General features: G+C 41.1%; 1 long non-coding RNA gene across 1 annotated transcript; it reads right to left on the bottom strand.

Annotated features, from left to right (window-relative positions):
- Positions 1–6,006: 6,006 nt before the first annotated feature.
- LOC145551491 (uncharacterized) lies at positions 6,007–17,652 on the bottom strand. Its single transcript, XR_014087341.1, has 3 exons — positions 16,192–17,652; positions 12,995–13,146; positions 6,007–11,425 (listed from the first exon to the last, which is right to left on the bottom strand). It is a non-coding gene; the product is annotated as an uncharacterized LOC145551491 (long non-coding RNA).
- Between the last annotated feature and the right edge of the window lie 1,135 nt (positions 17,653–18,787).

The raw sequence follows: 18,787 nt of genomic DNA, 5'->3' as shown, positions 1-18,787 counted from the left end.
GGTGTCTCAGGACAAATTACTTGATTTTTTTTTTCCCTTTCTTTTCTTTTTCATTCAACTTCTCGACAATAATCAGAGAAAAGAATTACATTAAGGTTGAGTGTTGTTATCCAATAAAATGTAGGACAAAAGCACATGTTTTCTGATGCATTTGACAAATTTATTTTCTGTTTTGTGCGTCTATTTTATAGTATAATTAAGTTCCAGACCCATCTCGGTAATATAGCGGTCCCTCGGTGTTGGAATAATCCTGTTTTCCGCCACGTCTTTTGTCCACCTCTCGTCAGCAGCCGCTGCCAGTTGTATATAATCCCTCCACTGTCTCTTCTCCTATTTACATATTCCTGGAGATAATTGCAGACACAGTGGATGCTTCGCTTTGCGCTCCCCTCCTGAAATGTGCAAGTTTTGGACAAGAAGGTAAAGAAGTGGAGCAGAGAGTTTTGGGGAGGGAGCCGAAACTGTAGAGCGGTGACAGTGTTTTTGTTTTTCTTCTTTCCCCTTATTTCTTCTGTAAAACCCACCCAAATGACACACATTTCCCTCTGAAAAGATAAGCTCTCAGTCAAAGGCCGCAGGAGATGTCTGGGACCCTGTGAAAGAAGTGGGGGAATTACCTACCAGGGGTCTGGCATGAAGGGAGGTGGGGTTCGGGGAGTGAGGATGCAGAAAGAGGTGGGGGTTACCCTTATTCATTAGTCCGTCTGGGGTCCAAGGCGGGGTCACACAATGTGTCGGTTGTTCTCCAGACCCCCGGACCCAAAGAGACACGTTTAATGGCCGCCGTTTCCTCTCCAGACGGGGGGAGAAAGAATGGGAGGGGCATGGAGGTTGGGGGTGGCGAAGGTGGCAGAGGGGAATGAACTTTAAAAGAGAAAGAAGAAAGAGAGGAAGAAAGAGGTGAAGGAATAATGAGAACACTGAATACGCTTCGAAAGGAGAAAACAAGGGGGTAGAGGGGGTTCAGGTGGACGCGAGTAGGACGTGATTCTGAACCGAGTGGGTTCTCACATGGGACGTGTTAGTACCTGCCCTGGCAGCGCATTCCATCTCTGGATACAGCAGACTGCTTTTTTCTTTTCTTTTTTTTTTCCTCAAGCTGAAAGCTTCTCAGGTCACAATTAGGAACAATTACAGGAGTTAAAGTTCATGGTCGTCATGGGAAAGAGGAATCACAAAAATGTGAAATTTCTCTCAGATGCAAAATGTTTTTTTTGTTTTTAAGTAACACACTCTATGCAGTGCAACATGTTCAATCTTCCAAATGTTTAATTTTTGATCTCTGCTGTATTTGCGCACATTTAGGACCCACAAATTGCTTTGCAGATTATGCAAATCAGCCGGGTCATCAAACCATGACCTGAACTGGAGAGGTTTACAGCTGAGTGGGAAGCTGTGGGAAACTTCAGGCCTGGGGATCAACATCTGCAGACACCAGGGCAGAAGATTTCAAGTGTGTTGTTCTTAAGCAATGGTAGGATTTAGCGATAGATAAATAGAGTCGCTGCTTCTTCACATTGAAAGGAACAAGCTGAGGTGGTTTTGGACATTTCTGTTGGTGGCGTGTCCCACTTCGAAGACACCTGGGGCAGACCTAGACTATGCCTGGGGAAGCATCACCAAAGCAAAGGGATGTCTGGGTTTCCGTCTCGGATCTCTCACACTCACCATAAAATCTTAGACAAACGGAAGGGAAATTTATAAACTTACCAACTTGGAATGGATCCTAGTTTAACTTAAAGAGACATGACATAGAGGCGGCCATAAATAAACACTCTTTTTAATTACCGAGTTCAAAAAGGTCATACCAGAAATGATGACGTACGGCTTCTCAGCACATTTGAAAATGAAATGCAAATCGCGTGTATTTTCGTTCCGTGTGCGTGCCTCTTTAACCAGACTCTCTGATAATGTCAAGATGTCAAAGGTGCTAGTAGCTGCTTTTTTTTTTTTCTTTTTTTTTTAAGTTCATTATATCCACTAAGATCCGCTGCTCCTGGTTCGGTAGCGTGGCCCCGGGCAGAAATCAATGTCCACAAAAAAAAGGTTTTCTGATACCACAGCAAGTAATCAAGGTTAGAGAAAAGGGCACACATTAACACAATTCCACTGGAAATATGCAGAGTTCACATGCATATGTGCCGAGATGAAATCAAGGACCCAAAATGTCAAGTGTAAATGCATGCAGATCTGAGAAAATAGGGCAGAGCGTTTCCTATTGACGCTGTAGCTGGAATGCTCAGTGAGGCGATAAGAGTGTCTATGAATTATCAGTTAGTATGCAAATAAAAAAAGTGATTCACATGTTGCAACCTGCAGGACAAAAACCTTATGTGTTTTATTTCTGAGTAAACTAAAAAGCCTGGAATCATTCTCAAACCTACAAGAAGATATTATCATTAAAATCTGTTGAATTACACACTTTTAAGTAAATCGTTGTGTAATAAACAATAATTTTATATATACGAGTCTTTTTTTGCATTATTTCTAATGGTCGTTAAGAGGGAATTAAAATATATTGAATTAAGTACCTGGGTATCCCTTACTACATTCATCTCCAGAGGTTCCCTTTTAGTCCCCAGAGTGAAAGGTAGTAATTTGTCACTTTACGCCGACTCCAATTAGATTAATTGCATTAGACAGGCTAGTTTAGTGAAACCCTCCTCTGGAGCTCAGAGACTTGGGTTTTCTGTCTTCTTTTTTTCTCCTCCGTCTGCCCTTAATATGCTGTTTCTATCCCCTCAGGGCATAGCTGTGATCTTGAAAGATTTTGTGATCTGCTGTTGATTTATACGTGGTAAATAAAAAAAAACGCGAGCAGAAAATTACTTAAAGGAAATCAGCTCGTTTCTGTGCAGTAAAAATAGTTTTCCGAGCATACAGAAAACGGATTATATGCTGGCAAGACAGAAAAAAAAAACCAAGCAAACAAACCTCAAAAGCCTGACAACTACCTGACCTGCCTGCATTCTTGTTTTATCTTTGCAGAGGTTACATAAGGACTTGGCCTGTAAAATCTGTTGTGTCTGCACCTTCCCCTTTGAAATTTTTAGTGGACAAAAACATGTGCTGGTGCTGCCGGAGTCTCAGTCCGGACTCGTCTTCACGCTGACGAGACGGAAGATCAGGGGTCATGTCGACCACAGATTATTGGACGATTTTACATTTATAAACCTGTGCTGGCTCTAATTTAACTGCACCTTCAGGGACTTTAAAGTGCGGCTGGAATGAGAGAAACAGATGTGAGGCCCTTTTAATGAGGGAACGGCAGCAGTGGATGCAGCGACAAGGCCAGACAGGCTCGTTTATGCACCTTATTTCTCTCTTTCTTCCTGCTCTGTTTCCTTTTTCCTTCCTGTCTACCACTTCCTCTCTGATTCTCCTCTCTTCCCCTTGCCAGTCGCCTTTCCCCCTGCATCTCCTCCCCCGTGTCCTGTTCGCTGGCAGAGCTTTGCGAGGCTGAGCCGGGTTTCATGTCATGAACTGCGAAGTGCGCTCCCTGCCAAACAGCTCAACATCCTGGGATACACGCCTGGCATTGACTCGCTGGCCTCAGCCAAACCCCTCTGTAGATTGCGCTCCGGTCAGCTGGCACTGATACCGGTTAATTGTTGGATACTGTGCATGGCGAAATCAGAAGCATTGCAGTGATCTGAACTTTGCAGATCGGCGTGTCACCAGAGGGTTGGGGAAATGGATGGCGATTTTGTGTCATGCTGCTCTTGCTGCAGATTTCTTAAAAGGATAAATGTTTTCCTAGATGTAATTAAAGAATAAAACAGATGTGATGTCAACTCAACACAGAATAAGAACCTTGTCTGCTTTTTGATTTGCGGTTTAGGTTTAAACGACTAGATGTGCTATTATTTTAAAGCTTATGTATCACCTGATGACTGTTCCTAACAAAACTGACCAGAAGGGGTGTTTTCACGCCCGACAGTCTGGTGAACCCGGTCCGATTGGGGACCAACGTTGCAACATTTGCTACATTTTCAGCTGGTGTGGTTCGCTTTAGCACTTCATTGTGTCAAAAGTTCCAAACCCTTTTGAAAAATTTGTTGCTCCCTTGCTTGTGGTAGCACAGCAACTAGAACCGCTGACGGAAACAACACAAAAACCTCAGAAGAAGACATGAGCACAGCTTCGTTCTTCACAAAATAAAAAAAATGGAGTGGCTCCAGATTTTAGCGGTTGTAGGATTTGTCTTTTGTTGTTGGTGAAAGACTATGAGCCATTTCTTCTTGCGCTATACTTATTCGTTAGTTATGGGTTTTTTAAATCCAGAATACCCTGAGCTGTAGTTTACAGTCTCTGGTGCACTTTACATTCACAAACCGCACCAGAGTTGACTATAACTTCATTTTCTTAATGAAAATGTCAGCATCTTCAACTCTTCTACTTCCACCCTGTCTTTCAGTCAGTGCCTCTCTCTCTGAGTCATATATTAATGAAGCCATTTGATGTTTTGAGAAAAATCCCTAATGAACTGAAGTTGAAGGAGTTTAAGGTTTACTAAAGAACATAAAGTTAATAATTAGCATCCTTTTTATAACCAAAAATGCAGTTATGTCACTTGTTTATAACACTAATGAAGTCCAGGAAACCAGAAAAGGCTAAATTAAGAAGAAGCTTCCTGTTTTGAGCTTTTATTTTTTACGTTATGGGGTCATTATGTTCTTTGAGTGCTAAATAATGTGCCAATAACAGGCTCATAATCTTTCTGACTCCCACCATATTAGCTTAATGCATTAATATACAGCACCGATATAGGAAAATACACTTGTTATACACTGGCATGATGTTGGGGTGGGGGGGAGAAATCAGCGCTCTATCAACAGTCCAGTTCTATACGGCTCGGATCAGGAGCCGTCACTTGCTTACTGGCTTTGCAGTCTCACTGCCAGACAGGCCTGTTAATTGGCCAACAAGATCAGAGGCGATATTACAAGCCAATTAAAGCGATCTGGACAGATTGCCAAGTGATGAGCTCCACTGCGTAATTGAGAGTGTGAAGTGTTTGTCAGCTCTCTCTCTTTTTGTCTATACATCCGCTCCTCTGGTGCCTCTGAACGAGGGACGAGGCTGCGAACGACCGAAACCAGTTTGCACATTAGTGACTGGAGTCGTTACACGAGACTCCTTCATCTTTGCCCTCAGAGCCGGAGGTTGTGGATTAGCGGCAGGCGAGTTGCTGCACTGGGCGCACATCAATGAAGAAAACCCAAATAAGAGCAGATGTTTAGTAATGGGCTGCGTTTCTGTCAAATTGAAGACTTGTGATCAGATGTGTACTTAATGTCTGCTCCCTCTGATATATATATTTTTTTAGCTTCTGTATCTGCATGTGCATGCAGTTGTGTAGTTCTGGTTGCGTGTGTGAGAGGTAGAGACAGAGAGAGAGAGAGAGAGAGAGAGAGAGAGAGAGAGAGAGAGAGAGAGAGACTGATCCGTACGACAGCTACTTTAATTTGTTCAGGGAATATTATTGTACCGGTGCAGTCCATTGGGTAGCACCTGCATGCCAAGTTTGCTTAATCATGCAAAAAGAACAGAAAAATGCATTACAGATGTCAGACCGTGCCCCAGCAGAGACAGAGATTTGACAAACACCTTGAACCCTGAGAGAACAGCGGTGCAAAAATTCATTTCGGGTGCATTAAGGTAGATCTGACCTGTCATCATATTACGACTTCTGCTCCAATTTCTTTCTGCATTACCCATGCACAAAATAATTAATCATGATCGCTCCATTATTTTATAGTTTTATCCACAGGAACACCTATAATGCATCCCGTCGGATGCAGTGTTCAGTAAAACATTATTCAAATAAAAATGTATATTTCACAATATTCTAGTAAAGATTTATTGTTTTGTATTAATTTATTCCACTACACATATAATCCAGTATTATCTTTTAATCTCTTCAGTGCAGCCACAGATTTTTTTTTTTTTTTACCCAGACGTTTTCCGTGTGAAAATAAATTGAATGAAACATTAAACAGACCCATGACAGTTACCGTGTCAGAGTGTAATGTACAACTGAATCTGGTTTGCTGTCCAGATAATTTAGGGAGGCAGTCTACCTTAAAAAAACGTATGAACGTTTAGTAAAAATATAAAATAGTTATCAACATCATTATGTTTTTGTTAAAAAAGGGTTGAGATTATAATTAAATTGCATTGAACTAACACTGTTGCTGTTGTACATCAGTGAGGCTTTTTGTATGAAATAGGGTTCAAAATTATAATTGTAAAATAATAACTTCTAGATTTTCAACTGTCATTGTGACATCTGTAAATACAGTGATTGTGATGACATTTTCATTCAGTCCTTTGGAAATTTTTACAGTCTGGTTATTAATAACATTGACCAATCTGACAACTGCCTTTCTTTATTTAAATAACACACAATGCACACAGCCTTTGCTCAGTTTGAAGAGCACTGGAAATATTTTTAATGCTCTTTTTTGTAGAATTGAAGGAAGATGTGTCTCAGCTCATCAGTGGCAGACTCATGGTAACTGCAAAACTGACTTATGTTTTTTTTTTTAAGTCTTATTTTTCCAGTTTTTCATCTAAGGTCCAGCTACATTTATCACTTGTTGCTCTTCAGAGGATTGCTCTCCAAATTTAATTCCCAGTAGCTTTCACATTTTGAAAGCTAATACATTTTAATCAGACGTTCATTACCAAATATCTACAAAACTTTAACAGGTGGAAGTTCAAACTTTTACATATATGTAAAATGTTACTTACAGTCATTCCCACATAATTATATTGTTCCACTTAATGATGATGTAATAAATGTGTTAAAAACTCAGTTTGAGATAGCGTTTGGCCCAGATTCTCTAAAAGAAAAACTTTAGTTCCTCCAGGATTTATTAACTCCTTCACTGTAGATCAGCATTTTTAGATTCGTTTTTTATTCCTATTTTCGATGTTCCAGGACCGCAGTTCTGACAAAAAAAAAGTATTAAGAAGAAGTGTTAACCAGGAGCTTGTGTTTTGTGTGGGACCTCTATTTGTAGGTTTAAGTTATTGTTCATCACATGTTCCTATTCATTTCAGTTGTTGATTTGTGGGGGAAAGCAGCATGATGGATTTGGTGGACAGTTTGGACATAAAAACGACAATAATTGACACTAAAGTCTGGGGTGGGGTGTGTCACCCTGGTAACTGGGACAATGGAGGCTTTTTCCTTTTCCCGCATTACGTACCGGGGTCTTATAAGGTCATTCTCATTTCACTACTTTTTGTCTGACCAGACATTGTCTGCTTCATATGAGAAAATGCTCCAAAAAGATGGTGAGAACATAACAAAACAAAAAAACAACGAAGGATACAAAGAGCTACTTTAATATTTTTACTTACAGTACCTTGTGACCATATTAAAGCCCCGTGAACTTTTCCCATTTGGCAACAACCAAAAACCCCAAAAAATGTACACATTAAACCAACACAAAGTGCATTACGAAGTGGAAAGAAAAGTATCCATTCATCCATTGTCTCTATGCTTGTCCTTATAGGGTAGCAGGGTTCTTGTACCTATCTCCAATGGCCATTAGATGAGAGCCGGGGTACACGCTGAACAGGTCATAAGGTCATCATTGGCCAAACAGACATATAGGACACACTGGGCTAAATGTCCTGTATGTGTACAATAACACGCTCTCTTCTAATTGCAATTTAGAGACCCCAGTTAACCTACCATGCATGTCTTTGGTCTTTAGCAGGAAGTCAGAGTATCTGAAAAGTCTGGGAAAGGAGAACAAGCTAGCTCTATGCAGAAATACCCATAACAACTCTGCCACTCTGGAGCCAGATAATACATGTGTTTTAAATTTTTCTAAACTCGTGAAGAAGTGTCCTCTAGCACAGTGGTTCCCAAACTTTTTCTCCTGGGCCCCCCCTATGGATTACAAATAGCTGTCTGGTTGAACAACGTTTGTGAGGGGCAGGGCAGGTTTCTTAGAGACTCCCTGTCTCTAAGAATGAGCGGGGTGGGGGGAAATCGACTTCTTTTGGGGGCAAAATTAATGTACGTAGCTGGACATAGACAACATCGGTAGCCTACCTACATCCAACAGCTTTACTCAACTCAGTCGGTTAGTTTGGGGGAAAAACTGTGAAAAGTTCTTTGCGTTTTGCTGGTTTGCTGCCATGACTTTAACACACACCTGCATAGCTCTGCACAGCAACAGCAGGTCTCCTTCACTGCCGCACAGGTGTAAATCCAGCGCGAGTGTCGTAGCGCTCATGTTGCGTTTAAAGGCGGCTCAGAAAAACAGGTTACCACATGTTAACAACGGATTAAACAGTTTTAACTGCTGATAAAAGTGACAGAGGACACAAAAATGGGAAGTGCGGAAGCCCCTACTGTATCAAATTGACATAGGAATAACAAAGAGTTGGCCATTCTAAGGTAAAAATCCAGCGCATACAGCGGTTTTTTTTTTTTGTTTGTTTTTTTTCATCCATCCAGACGGCTTCCCGTGCCCCCTCTGCAATGGCCCCTAGGGGGTGCACCCCACAGTTTGGGAACCTCTGCTCTAGCATGATAATTCATAAATCTGAAACGGACCAGCCTCAGTTTTGCAGTTGCCATGGGATTAGTACTTGTCTGACTGCATTGTGTCAAAGTAAAGTTTGAGGCAGAGGGGATTATGGTGTGGAGCACATTTGGGATGAAATAGAGCACAGACTGATAGTCGAGTCTTCTTGTCCAACATCAGTGTCTGACCTTGCAAATGCGTTTCTGGAATAAAGGTTTAAAATTCTCATAAAAACAGCAAACTCCTTAGCCTGTAGAAAGCCTTCCCAAAGGAGTTGAAGTTGTTACATCAAAACCTGTGGATTAGGGATGTGACCTAAATTCAGATGAGAGAATGATACAATGTAGCTTTGATCCTTTGGATTGTCTCTTTTTCTTCTTCTCTTATTTCCAACTGACCACTTTCTGGCGTCTCTTTCAGCCTCTCTCACGTCAGGCTGCACCACTGCAGCCTCAAGTCCTGAGAATTTTCTATTTTGTCAGATTTTTATTAATTAATGGGGTGGTGATGCATGTTTTGAGTGTGACACACTTTTTTTCTTCGCCCTGAAGCCTCATACGGCATTTCTAATAGAAGCTAATGCAGGACTCTGCCACTTCTGCTTGTTCTAAAGAGGGGGAGACTGACATTTAGAAGCCGACAGCGGAGCAAAGGAGCAAAACATGAAAGTTTCATTTTTAAAAAGGAAAACACCAGCTACGGTTTCTGTTACAGGCAGGCCGCACATATTCCCAAACCACACAAGCTTCAGACGTAACGACCGTTTTCAGTTTTGCCCATCAATCTTAAAAGGCTTGCAAGGTGCATCCTTGTCGCTTTTAAGCACACTTCTCTTTAAATGGGCCATAACTTTAAAGGGAGTTGACACCAACTTCCCTTTACAAAAACACAGTTACAACTTTCACAACCTTTTTTTTTTTACGAGCTTTGTTGACAACTCTCCCTGCAACGCCGAGCACCAGCAACTCAATGGTCGAATTGTCCTCCGTCCCTCTGTTTCCCTCTGCTATACTGCTGATGTTGTTCTAGAGCTACTTGGGGAGTGAGAGACCTCACACTATGGGGACTTGTAAAACCACTGTCATCTTGATGGGGGAACTCAAAAGTGTGTGAGCTCACACACATATGTGTGTGAGTGCCCAGCTTTGAATGTGTGTATGAGCACACTGCAGAGACCAGTAAAATGCTGTCTGAATGAAGTCCCAGAGCAGCAGTGGTGAGTAGTGTTTGATGGCCATGTGATTTGTTTGTTCAGCCCCAATGGCCTTTTCTCCAGGCTGAGAGGGGGATGGGGGGGCAGAACGGCAGGGGGAGAGAGAGAGAGTGAGAGAGAGAGAGAAAACAGGAGTTAGGAAGGGAGGGTTGGCTGATCGCTTCACACCTTCTTCCCTTCTAGCCCCACCAATGAGCCATTTAATCCTCCTTCCTACAGCTAAATCAACACCTCTCACACACCCTCCGCTGGTCCGGACCACCACAGCTTACAGTCTGCCGTGTGTTCGACCATTTAGCTTTAATCTGTCTGCAGCTCGTTTCTACCTGTCTCCAAATTATTTCCACATTAAGCCTTAATAATATCTAATGTAAACTTAATGCGAGGTTTCATTAATGCTGGTGTACAGAGCCGTGAAAATGATTTTTACTCCTTTATTTCCCATATTACAGACACAGGCTTAAGCATAGTTTGGATTTTATGTGATGGTTAAGCAACCGTTTGTGTATAATTATGAAAATTATAAAGACGAATAGTTTGAAGTGCTGTGTCCTTATGTATTCAGTTACCAACATTTTTAGCTTAAATTTCTTTGACAAACAGCTCAATTTGTGATGATTTTTTTTTTTATTTTCGGTGTGATTATTTTGGTTGGGGCGTCCCATCTTTTGTTTCATTTTTATTTCTGTGTTCTTGATCACTATTGCTAATTTCTGCCTCTGTGTACGCTTGTTTTCCATCTGCTCATTTGCTCTCCTCTGTAGTAGTCCAGTAGTCAAGTCCTGAGAATGTATTCTTTATACTGGTTTTATAATTTATACTGCTTTAGTCACGTGTCGTCAGATCCTCCTGTCACACTGGTTTCCTGCTCATCAAATTATAATTTCTTTTGCTGTGTATTTCTGAATTACTTTACATCATGACACAAACTTGAAGGGAAGATGTCATAACCATTAATTAGTCTTGCTAAAACTTCTCAGTGGAATTTAGGTCTGGACTTTGACTAGGCCATTCCAGCACCTGTTTTGATGTAGGTGTTTTTTGTTTTTTTGTTTTTTGCAGCTCTGTGTTTTGTGTTTAGGTTTGTTGATCTGCAGGAAGGTGAATTTCTGGAACAGTTTAAGACTGTTTGGCCTGGATTAGCCTGTTTTACCTGCAGCCCTGGTCTCATTGACTCTGATTTATACTGAGATTAAATTATCCGCACGGGAACTTCTACAAATCTTTTCACATCACAATTCAATTGGTTGCCATGGATTTTATTAAGGGAATATCAGAGTAACTGGAACTGAAATCAAGTTTATGCTCTACTTGGTATTTGTAAAAAACATTGAAGTTTGTAACATGACAAAATGTGCAGACACTGCATCCGTGTTATTGTCTTTGTCGTGTCCAGGGCTAGAAGCTCTGGATCACATCATCTCAACGCTCAAAGGTGGAGGGGAAAGTGGGAGACGAAAGAAGGATGGAGAAGCTTTACAGGATGGAGTGAGATGTGGTTATATTGAAAGACTAAAAGCTTCAGTTGGAAGCAGGGCCGGGGAAGGCCTTTGATGGGAACTGTAGCTCGTGAAGGGAGATATCTTTAGCCCGGTGTGATAATTGTGTCCCAGGGGTGAGGTCCTTGGACCAAGTTGAGATCAGAGAGTGAGGAAGATTGCTGAAAAAGAACAGGGAGAAAGAAAAAGATTAGTGAGAAATAAGGACCACAAGAAAAGTTCAATTATTACAAGCAACTTTACTCAAACGTCTCTGCATTCTCAGGAGGAGTTGAAACAGTATCACTTAGCTGGTAGATCATATTTGAAAGTCCATGTTAGTTTATCTGAGGTTTTTTTCAGCATCTTCCTGTTACTGGTCAGTCTCATTCTAACTTATCACGATGTTTCAGAAAAACACAGCCACTTTTTACCCAAAACATATGTGCATTTTCTATTCTGATCAGCCTAAACATGTGTTGGAGGTTTTTTGAAAGTGTCTGAAGTTTATAGGCAAGTCTGGCAACATACAGGCTAATTTTTATGAAGGCAAAGCTTTGAGAAGTCAGACCACTTAAAATTCACAAACATACAAGTACATGTGAAATATGTGAATAATATATTACCACATTTACAAATGTGACAGTCAGTAAAATATTTTCATTATAGTTCAAAACATGGTTTACTTAACTAAGAGAGTCATTTTAAAAATACTGACCTTTAAGAGATCTGTTTAGTTCAAAACTGATGTCTTTACCTTTTAGTTAGGTAAGCCACGTTTTGGATTACAAGTAAAATATTTTAATGATTTACAAATGTGACAGCATGCTTTCTGTTTTTTTACCAGATTAGAGGCTTTAAACATTTAAAAGAAAAGTTCAGCGAAGAGGAATGTTTGTTTGCATAATCTGGCTTTCCTTATTAAGCCCATTCCAACTACTTGACTAAATGTTTGCTATTTAAGCTTCATTAATGGTGTAATTAGGATCTCGAAACCTTGTAAAATTGCATAAGCATATGCAAATGGATGTTTATTGTTTTTCCACAGCTTCCCATCCTTTGAAAATTGAATGAACGCTGCACAAACGTTTTCCTGTGCAACTGCCTTTTCCTTGTTCATCTTTTAAAATGCAGTTGCTATCCTAATTTATTGCTCTGTTTAGACCAATGCATCCAAAGTGTTTTCCAAATACATATTACTTTCCTAAAGGCTGCATGATGATACGGTTGTTAGCATTGTTGCGTCTCAACAAAAATGTCCTGGGCTTTAATCCCTTTCTGAGTCCATGTCCATGTTCTCCGGTGCATGTGTGGGTTCTCTCTGGGTGCTCCGATTTCTCGCCACAGGCAAGAAACAGTCAGTTTACTTGGTTTTTCTAAACCATCCTTTATTGTGTGCTTGCATGATTATTTGTCCACAAAGCTGTTAACAACATTCCAGTGGCATTGTCTCTGCAGTGCTGTTCTACACTGGTCCCTCTCATGTACTGTAATGTGGTGTTAAGAGAGTGACCTGCGGTCATTTTATGCCTCTCATTCTAGCTCATTTGAAGAAAACCCAGTTTGATATATTCCGTTGTGAAAATGCATTTTTCTACTTGCATGGATCATAAAATAAAAAGAGAACATCCTTCAACCGCAGTTCACGTTACTGATGTTACCAGACAGTCACGGCTGAGTAAATGGGACTGACAGAAAGAAAAAGGAGGAAAAAAAAAGAAATAGGCAAACAGTTCATCCATTTTCCATACTTAGGTTGTCCTCTCCAGGGTCACAGGGGTGGAAGTAAGCCTTCATCAGGCAAGCTGCGGGGTTCACACAGGACAGGTCGCTAGTTCATCACAAGGCTGACGCAGGGACACATGAGACAAACAACCATGCTTGTTTTTGGACTGTGAGTACCCTGTAAAAAAACACACGTGCTCAGAGGGAACATACAAACTCCACACGGAAATAGCTCCCAGCTGAGATCCGAACCTTCGAAGCTGGGCAAGATTTTTAATAGTTTTTTTCCAGATGTAAATTACAACAGTCACAATCATATCAACAGCTTTTGAAAACTTTTTGAGTAAGAGTTACCAATGAATACTGTTCACAAGATCTGTGTCTTATAGAGTGGGTGATGCACAGGAGCAAAACTCTGCTCTTCTACAAATGAAAAGTTCAGGGACGTTTTAGGCAGGAAAAAAACACATTTGATAGTAAAGTCACTTTTCTGCACTGAGCATTCAATGGTTGCATGGTTGTTGTTTTTTTTAAATAAAGTTTTCTTGAGGAAGATGTCCATAAAGTTAATATGTGGACAAACAAATGATGGAACAACGTTATGTTAATGTGAAAAGACAAAAGATACTCCTACGCTGTCGAACAGAAAAGTGGCCAAGAGTTTTTGAAGGTAAAGTTTATCGACCTTTGTTAGATGAGTGGAATCATGACGTTAGAGTTTATGTCATATGTGTTTAAAATACAAGGGTTTTAGACGCTAAACTAAATGCTGGAACATTGTTTAAAATGTTCAATATTATGTTTCAGCTCTCTGCTTTCTCTGCCTTAAAAACAGCTGAGTCACTGACTGATTTTCCCCAAGACACTAAAATCTAACTACATCCGTTTATGTTTTGTTTATGTTGTTTCAAAACATAAATTACATGGAATAAGAAATCAACATAAATCTCGGACTAATATGTTATGAAATAATCAATCAATCTATCTACATGTCCATTGGAATCAGGTTACATATCTGGGAAGAAAACTTCTTGGAGGCTCCTGGAGGAGTTGATAAAAAGATTTCTTCTGACTCATTAAGTTCTTTTTGAAATGGAAAACCCTAATCTTGACCCTTCAACAAAAGGTGTGCATTTTATAACAATGTTTTTTTTTTCATTTAATTAAAACAAATAGTCAACAACTTGTACTCTCAAAAACAGACTTGCACCATGTAGTTACATTTAGCTAAATTTAACTCCTTAACAAAGAGTTACTCATATCCAGATTTTGTTGCTACAAATAAACAAAAAAAATCCAGCAAGAAAATAAAACTAATCAATCCAAAAACAAACACACAGCTAGAGCAACAATAGAATGGTTTAGAACAAAAAAAGCACATCTATATGTTAAAATGGTCCAGCAAAAGTGCAGATCTAAGTCCAATTGAGAATCTGTTTCAAGGGGTTGGAAAATGTTGAAACATCCAATTTGACTGAGTGAGCTGTAATTTTTGTGTACCATTAAACCCCTAGTGGAGACACAAATACACTTTGAAGGGCACAGTTGAAAGCATTCTTCAGGTCCAAAAAAATAAACGTAGGCTAGAGGATCAAACTCATGATCCTTTCAGTAAGAAAATAAATTTCCCAGCTCATTGGTGAAGACACCAGTTTCAGTAACCTGATGCCATAGTGGACATGATTCGACTTAATTGAATCAAAACCAGTTTGTTGACCTTTTACTGAAGTTTTTACTAAAGTTTACGAAGATAACATAAAAAAAACCTCCTGCTAAACCACAGAGGAGCCGACTTAGTTTAGATGCAGCACAAAAAACTGGGCAAAATTAGTAGCTTAGCTTCACTTTCATCATAACATGTGATACACAGTGGTGAACACACGTGGCTGTTCTTGTGCATACTTAGCGCGCCACAATCAGCTAAAGAACACCAAAGCCGTTTTGTTGCGACTCGGGGCGCAAAGGGGCTCGTAGCTCTGTTCCCTGCTGAGCGACCGACGCAGCTCTGATGGAACGCGCTTCTTTATCTCCCTCTCCCAGGATGACCAGGTTTGTTTCCCACAAGTCCAGCAACACATAGGCCCACATCACTGCATGGTTTTATGCACCCACACCACCCAGGGAGCAAACAAGACCGCTCACAGGCATGTGCTGATGCTTACATGAAAAAATGTACACAGGGCGGGCGGGTGGCACATCCAGGCACGCACATGCGCGCAGCGGCTCCCCGCTCCTATCTGGTAGCAGCAAGCGAGTGAGGGGAAACATGAGCGCCGGCGGTCCGAGTGCTTTGGTGTCGACTGACAGATATAATTACAGGAGCGGTCTCTAACCCCCACTCCCCCCTCCTCGCCATTTCTCCCTCCATTCTTCCCCTCCTTTTTCCTCCTGCTACCCTTATGCCCCCCTCCCCCACCAACTCTTACCCCCTCAGCTCTAACCATTATTTATTTTAGCAGCTCCAGCCCGCTTCAGAGGGCTCAGCAGCACTCACAGGGCCCCTGCCAAAAAGTGGCTTTCTGACTGAAAGCTTTCCAAACAAGCTCCGCTGGTCCATTTGGCCGAGCTCCAGCACTGTGCGGTCTCCCTACTACCGCTCCCTCTCTCTAAGAAAAGAGGGACAGAGGGAGTCTGGTTTGCATTAGCGTCAATGCGTGCGTGCGTGTCTGTGCGTGGCGCTACATATGCTCCCGTACTTCTAGGTGCGTGCGTTCGTGCGTGTGCTTGTGTGTGTGTTTCTGGCGATTTGACCCAGACCCAGAGTGATGGTCTCTGGAACCTGAAGCCACACTGTGCTGTATAAACAATGAGCAGTGTATTTACACAGAGCCAAGAGAGCAGGAGACTGCGGCTCCTCCGGTGCATCGCCGCAAAGCACCGGTCTCTGAGACTACGCAGACAACCTGTTTATGGTGTGTGTGTGCGTGCGTGCGGGCGTGTGTGTGTGTGCGTGTGCGTATGTGTGTTTTAGCATTTCTCACCTTGTAAGGCCCAATTTTACAACAAATTCTTCGTTGTGAGGGCCTACTTCTCCATTTGGGCCCCATAAGAAGAAATGTTGTTTTTGGATTGAAGGTTTAGGGTTAAGGTGTGAATTGAGCTTTGGTTAGGTTTATGGTGAGGTATTTAATGGTAATGGTTAGGTTTTAGGTGAGGGTCATGGTTAGGCTATAGAAATGAGTGGAAGGCAATGCAAAGCCCTCATGAACGTAGAAAGACTTACTGTGTGTGTGTGCACTGGTCCATCTCTGGTTTCTTATCACTGCTGGTGAAGATAGCCGGTATATGAAGAAGCAGCTTTAATGCCCCCATAGATAAGTCTGTGTACAGGGGAGACAGGTGATGAGATAACACATGATTACCTTTAAAATACGCTCAGACAACAGAAAATAATTTGTTCTGGGTTCCATCCAGTCAGAGGGAAATGTGCTTTCAGATACAGCAATGGAGCGAAATTTACATACCCTCATCACAGGCATGAATGTCATATTGATTTGATGCTTTAAATGATACCTTTGAACTGGTCTTTTTCCCAGGCTGAATGATTATATAACAATCACGTCCTTGATTGATGCTGCGAATTCACCTCTGACTACAGCGACACACAACCAGCCGGGTGTTCCACCTGTCCAGCTCTTGGTCCTTGATTAAATCAACCCACCTTGGTCAAGGCACTAGTACCACTGGCAGCAAATTAGACCTTCAGCATGGTCCCACCACCACAATGCTACACAGTTAGCTCAGTGATCTTAGCCTTAAAGCATTCAACATGTTATTGAGGTTATAAAGCTTAATCTTGTCTCCGTTCCGTTTCACCATAAAGTTTTCCAACTTATGGCATCTGACCATAAGTTGGCATGGACAACCATGCTCCCCATGCAGGGAGCATGGTTGTCTATGCAGGGAGCAGCACATTCCAGTGCTGTCTGAAGATCTTTTTGTGAGAAGTTTTGTTTTTCTTGGTCAGCACTCTTTCCATCCATGATAGTGGTAAACTGATGATATGTGGACAAAGATGCTCAGTGTTCCTACAAGTTCTATCCTTGCTGGACCAGAACCAGAAGCAGAGTTCCTCAGTAAAATCTTAACCAAATTTCATTTTTCACCAGGATGAAATAAGGATAATCAGGAAGACACATCACAGCTGGTGTTGGGTTGGATAAATTACACTTCTGCGGATTCTACTGAAAAGCCAAGACTGTGCTTGGAAACCAAACAACTTAGATGCGCTGTAAATTCTGCAAAGGTAGAAGATCAATTACGAATCCAGATTCTTCCATTTATCTTTCAAATGCCACAAAATGTAAATTTGAGCTCCCAATAAGATCCTTTTAAGTCATTCATACTATAATCTCTCCATCCTGAAAACCCCGGTCCAAGAGCATCCTTGACTGACAGTCCTACAGACGGTTAGTGTTCACTGGCACATTATCTCCAGAATGGACATTTACCAAATTTGTTGCTAAAGGTTAAAGGAGTACTTGAACCTTACCAAAATATGATTTTATTTTTAATTTCAGCAGGTCAACCAATAAACAATAAAGGGAAGAAGAGAACACTTTTACCATTCAATGACGCATGCCGATGTAAAAGGGGAAATAAAAAAACTGAAAAAAGAACAATTGTGTGTGTGTGTGTGTGTGCATGCGTGTGCGTGTGTGTGTGTGTGTGCGTGTGCGTGTGTGTGTGTGTGCGTGTGCGCGTGTGTGTGTGTGTGTGTGTGTGTATCTCGTGTCTCTGTATTTTTGTGAGATGTTGCAGCTGTCCACTTCTCCGAGAATCAGGAACCAAACCCAATCTCACCTGACCTCCTGTGAGCTGCGGAGTGTGACCAAAAAATATGCACACATGCACACACATGCGTGCCTAAAGCGTGGAGGAACAGAGCAACAGGACACACACTCTTCCCCAGGCCAGCAGGGAGGAAGGAAGTAAGGGCTGGTGGTCACACCAGCCGCCAACTGTAAACCTGCTTGTCACACAGCGCAAGCCGCCGTCTCCTCTGAGCAACGCTCAGGACAAAGTCTGAGACGAAAAGATAAACCATTTTAGCAAGCTCATTTTCTACTTTTGAAATTATTTTTTAATAGATTTCTATAGGTTAACGTGAAAAGAATCCCCATCATACACACTTTCATACTTTGCTACGTCTCTTCAAATATCTGTGCATTACGAAAGACCAGTGTGCATGTTGATGACTGAATGTATTTGAATGAATTTTCATTTACTCTTAGGCCAAAGAAAGCTTTTATTTCTGTAAAACTAGATCAGATTTTATGTAAAGCATCTGAAATCTAATCACAATGTGGAGTTTCTAGCAAATATTATAACGTTTTTTTTTGTTTGTTTTTTTCATTTTCTGCGCAACTCTTGAAAAGATTCAGGAAAAAAAAACAGAAAAATCAGCAAAAACCTGTTAGACCAGCTACAATTATGTGCTAGTGAAGTCAAAACAACGAAAACTGACCTTTACTACGGCCTTATCCCCAAACAGAAAGCTTATCAACTAAAACACCGTCGAGATGTTGAGTCTGGAGCCATTCATCCCTTTGTCTTTTTAAACAAACCATCGTGAACAAAAGGAATTTGATTTTGTGTATCAGTTTATTACTCTTAGTTAATAAGAGGGAATATTTTGCTGAATTTTTGATATAATAAAAAAATCATAATTTCATTTAATTTCCATTAATGAAATTCTAAAGATTTTGTATCACAACCCGATTCGAACTAATTGTGGTTCTGATCGCTGTCGCAAGAGAAGGAAAAATGATCAAAATACCAAAACCAAAATAATTGCGATGGACCTCCTGCCTCCCTTG

This window comes from Poecilia reticulata, chromosome 1, assembly GCF_904066995.2.
Source record: "Poecilia reticulata chromosome 1, P_reticulata-male-v2, whole genome shotgun sequence".
In the NCBI taxonomy this organism is placed as follows: Eukaryota; Metazoa; Chordata; class Actinopteri; order Cyprinodontiformes; family Poeciliidae; genus Poecilia; species Poecilia reticulata.
This window is presented reverse-complemented; position numbering and strand designations above follow the sequence as displayed.